We start from the raw sequence: 5,677 nt of genomic DNA on the forward strand, positions 1-5,677 counted from the left end.
AGGACTGCATATTAAGGGAAACATATAAACAAATAAAAGGCCCATATATACCTCCACAGACAATGCACATAAATAACATGACTTAAACATTGTTAGGGTCAGAATTTAAAGTACTAAGGCATGGTGTTTTAATTGTTGAAGCAGACCAATTTATTACATAACTCAAATAAGAAGTCCGAATCAGACTTGCCTGCTGGTTGTAGCAGTTGCTAATTAAACAAAAACGGATTCAGTTTTATCATTATTACCTAAGGCTTGCCTAAGTGTGTATTGGTGATGTCCTATTAGCATGATATCTATTACTGATTAAGAAGGCAGCAGAGCAGTGGTTAATTTTTTAAACAGGCGATTTGGATCCTATAGGCATGCTTTCTAAACCGTATTAATGAAAGGAGTAGGTTGTTTAAACTGATTTAGAACAGTACGAGTCAAACTGATTTTTTAACTAAACTGGTTTCAGATCCTATGGACATGATCTCTATTATCGTTGATTTTAATTCCTACAAGCATGGTATCTAAATATTAAAGGCTGATTCTGGTCCTATAGGCATGATATCTAGTTGAACGTGAAATGAAGCAGACAGGATTTATTTGATCATAGCAAAATTCCTGTAGGCATAATTTCTATAAAAATATTGATTTTAATCTTATAGACATGATGTCTGATTATAGCCATTTAGATCCTACAGGCATGGTGTCTAAATATGGAAGTAAAACATGCAGAATTTATTAAACAGATCCTATAGGCATGTTATCTACCCTTCTAATATCTAAAGCATGCATAATCACCCCATCCCTTTTCACTAGCCAGCCCTCAATATTTGTTACAAATTGTTACATGACAAAAATGACTGAAATACATCAGAAAAGTGCAAAATAAGGAGTTACAACCATAGGAAGCCTGATTCTTGACTTCCTCTCTGAGTTATGGAATAAACTTCCTCAAATGCCAATGATGTTCAAAGACTTTCTCATAATTGGGTATGTCAAAGTTCCCTAAGGGTCTCAAGGGACCCCGGGCAGTGCTTACACCCAAGTTTGCATAACTAGATATAGATTAGTGCAGTGTGGAAGGGCCAGTCCTTACGTGTCCAAGTTCAGAGGGAGCTCAAGGGTCCCAAGGCAAGGCTCACACAAGAGGGGCAGAACCTAGGTTCTAATACTATAGTGGAAGTGTAGAATACTGAGATTTACTTAAAACTGGGCTGAAAATAGTAAATGGTAAGGGTGATTTGAAAACAGTAGTAGCAAAACTCAAACTACGCAAAATCAGTAGTTACACAAAGGGGTCAAGGGGTTTTGGGAATACATTATATGAAGCATATAACCCTAAAAAGGGTTAGGTTTGGGCCATACACAGCAATATCTGATGCTGACATGCCCACAAACCAGCTAGAGAACACAAAACACATAGAGAGGATATGGGGATTTGGGATTCATAAGTCAGCAAATCACATAACAAGTGACTGACAGAGTACATACATAGGGAAACATTAATTTAAATGGGGAGGGGAATATATTACATCATGCTAGTAATGTAATTTGACTGCATAAACATAAGCAGAATTAGGCAAAAAGGAAAGAAACTGAAAAAGCTAAAGAAACATGTTGTTGTTGAAGCTAAAATTAACTAGGACATACCAGTAGAGAAGCAAAGTGCAAAAAGGAAAAGTAGGCAAAAATTCCACAGTTTAGCCTTGGCATTCAGTCGGCTAGACAAAGCAGTAGCACAAGTAGTAGAGAAAAGAGAGAAAGTTTTGAGTGTAAGTGTGTGTTCTTGAACTCAATTGTTCGTCTTTGAAAGAAGAGGGAGTGGGTATTTATAGTTTTGAAAACAAGTAAAGAAGAGGTAAAGTATTAAACACAAACATGGAAATAATCATAATCAGAATCAATTAATACAAGTGATTCCCTTTAATTAAGGAATCACTGTTTAACGAGTAGTAGCAGGTTTAATTAAGGAAAGAAATCAGTTTGGGGACATATTGATTATTGCCATATAAGGGGCAGTAAAAGCATGAAGTAAACAATCAAGTCTAAGTACAAAATAGGCTTATTTTGGGAAAGGATTCAGCAAGGTAAAACATCAGAGTAAAGGAAAGGAATCAATTAATTTCAACAAGAGAGTGAAATTAGGGTTTATAAAAGAAAAGCTTTTGCAATCAGTCACAAGATCAAGATCAATCAAGGAAGAAACATGATTCTGCACTTCAGTATATAAATAGCGTGAAGAGAAGCAGCAGACATGCGAGGCCAAACACATTGGCAAAAGAGATAAGACAGGCATACAGTAGCAACAGGGTAAGCTAGGATTCAGTAGTTAAGAAAAATATTTAGTGCACAGTAGTCACATAGGTCAAGTAGTCACATAGAATCAACAATGAAGAAAACATAGCAACAGGTAAAGAGAATCAGAAACAAGTAAAGGTCTCACAGTATCGAGTGAGGAAAACCATTTAAGAAATTAGGACTTCAACAATAGTCGAGTTTTAGAGATGATAAGAACTCAAAATCAAACAAGTCAAACAAGGAAAAGAGAGTCAGGAACAAAGAACAAGTACACATTTAAACAAACAGCTTCAGAACTCGGATAAGACTAAAAGGAACTAGGGTTCTTTAACATGCTGAAACATGAGCAAATCATTTTAAACATAGCAAAATCAGAAACAACATTAAAATCAGAGAAGAAATCTTTTGAAAAACTTAAAGGAAAACCCTAATCGTCGAAAAAATAAAGAGTCGTTTTGAAAGAAAAGTTAAAGAACCTTCGAGAAAACACTTAAGAAATTCATAGTAAGTACAGATCTAAGGTAGATCTGAAAGAAAATTGAAAGATCTCGAAGATTAGGGTTTTGGAAAACCCAGAAAAGATGAGAAAGACTTTGAAAGTTACCGATCTAACCAGGAAAGTCAAGGATTAGACTTGAATGGCCATGGCTGGCCAGAGAAAGACCAAAGATGAAGGTTGGGGAAGGACTGGACCGGATTCCTCTAAGGACTGGCCATGAAACCACAGAAACAAACACCCAGGAGCCATAGGAGGCTAATACACATCTCCAATGGCCATGGGAGGCCATGGATTAGGCAGGGATTGAGTTAGATTGGGGTGGGATTAGATGGCGGCGACTAGGGGTCATGTGAGGTTTCAAAGAGAGTTTAGAGAAGAGGGATTCAAGGGCGGCGTTTGTTGAAGAATGAGGTAGGTTTAGGGGTCTTTCAGGGTTAAAAATGGTAAGGGTGAATATTGGCCGTTGATCTGAATGATCAACGACTTGGATTAAAGAGGGTAAGTAGGGGAATCCGGGTTGGATCACTTAATTGGGTTAGGGGTCGGGTTTGAATGGGAATTGGGCTGAGGAAATTGGGTTTAATTTGGGGTCAGATTTAGGCTAAAATTGAAATGTAATTGAGCTATTATTTAAATAGCTAATTTTCCCCTTTTAAAATTATAAAAAATAGTAAATTAATTTCTGAAAATAAATTGAAAGCACTAACATGATTTATAACATATAATTAACAATTTAAAAATACAGGACTTAATTTTATGAATATAAAACACAATTAAATCTTAAAAAGGACTAATATTGCAACTATATGCAATTTAGCTTAAAAATACTAAATAAATTTGTAAAAATATGCAAAAATTACCTTAGCTATATCTTATCATAAATATAGAAGTCCAACAAATGAATTACCAAAATAATAATTTTGGAAATAATTATTGGGTTTTTATAGATAAAAGAGGGAAATGCATTGATTTAAAAACCTTAAAAATTATGGAAAAATAATAAAACACTTGGATATGCTTACATATACATGTATATGTAATTTTGAAGTTATTTTGCATATTGAAAATATATAGAAAAAAATTGGGTATCAACACCTACTCAAAGCATCGGCCACTACATTGGCCTTCCCCGGATGATATAAGATGGTGATATCATAGTCTTTCAATTGCTCCAACCACCTTCTCTGCCTCAAATTTAGCTCATTCTACTTGAATAAGTATTGCAAACTCTTGTGATCCGTGAACACCTCACATGACACGCCATATAAATAATTCCTCCAAATCTTCAGCGCGTGAACAATGGTTGCTAGCTCCAAATCATGAACTGGATAATTATTCTCGTGAATCTTCAACTGTCGCGAAGCATATGCAATAACCTTTCCATTCTGCATCAACACCGAACCAAGTCTAATACGAGATGCATCACAATATACAGTAGATGGCCCTGAACCTGTGGGCAAACCAATACCGGCGCCGTAGTCAAAGCTATCTTGAGCTTCTGAAAGCTCGCCTCATACTCCTCCAACCACCTAAACTGGGCACCTTTGTGGGTCAACCTGGTCATCGGGGCTGCAATAGATAAAAACCCCTCCACAAACCAATGGTAATAGCCCGCCAAACCCAAGAAACTCTGGCTCTCTGTGGCTTATGTGGGTCTGGGCCAGTCCTTGACTGCCGCAATCTTCTTAGGATCCACCTGAATACCCTCTGTTGATACAACATGACCTAAGAATGCAACCAAACTCAACCAAAACCCATACTTCAAAAATTTAGCATATAACTAACTGTCCCTCAGAGTCTGGAGAACGACTTGAAGATGCTGCTCATGCTCCTACCGGCTGCGGGAATAGATCAAAATATCATCAATGAAGACAATCACGAAGGAATCCAAATAAGGCTTGAATATTCGGTTTATCAAATCCATGAAAGCTGTTGGGGCATTTGTTAGCCCGAATGACATCACTAAGAACTCATAATTCCCGTACCGAGTGCAAAAAACTATCTTAGGGATATCGGATGCCCTAATCCTCTACTGATGGTAGCCAGATCTTCGAAAATACCTTGATACTCTAAAGCTGATCAAACAAATCATCAATCCTCGGTAATGGATACTTGTTCTTGATGGTGACTTTGTTCAACTGCCGATAATCTATACACATCCTCATCGAACCATCCTTCTTCTTAACAAACAACACCGGTGCACCCCAAGGAGAGATACTCAATCTAATAAAGCCTTTATCCAGCAAGTCCTGCAACTGTTCTTTTAATTCTTTCAACTCTGGCGGGGCCATGCGATTTGGCGGAATAGAAATGGGCTGAGTGCCTGGAGCCAAATCAATGCAAAAGTCAATGTCCTTGTCGGGTGGCATCCCTATCAGGTCTAAAGGAAATACCTCTAGAAACTCACGAACAACGAACACAGAATCCATAGAAGGAACCTAAGCACTAGAATCACGAACATATGCCAAATAGGCCAAACATCCCTTATCAACCATACACCGAGCCTTCATATATGAGATAACCCTACTGGTAGAATGACTAGGAGTCCCTCTCCACTCCAAATGAGTCAACCCCGGCAATGCTAAGGTCATAGTCTTGGCATGACAATCCAATATAGCATGATAAGGGGATAACCAATCCATCCCCAGAATGACATCAAAATCCACCATATCGAGAAGTTGGAGATCTACATGGGTCTCAAGACCCTCAATAGCGACCATGCAAGCACGATAAACACGATCTACCATAATAGAATCACTCACTAGTGTAGATATATATACAGGAGCACCCAAGGAATCACTAGGTACAACCAGATAAGGGACAAAATAAGATGATACATAAGAATATGTGGACCCTGGATCAAATAGAACTGAGGCATCTCTACTACAC

This window comes from Nicotiana sylvestris, chromosome 7 (assembly GCF_000393655.2).
Source record: "Nicotiana sylvestris chromosome 7, ASM39365v2, whole genome shotgun sequence".
Lineage (NCBI taxonomy): Eukaryota > Viridiplantae > Streptophyta > Magnoliopsida > Solanales > Solanaceae > Nicotiana > Nicotiana sylvestris.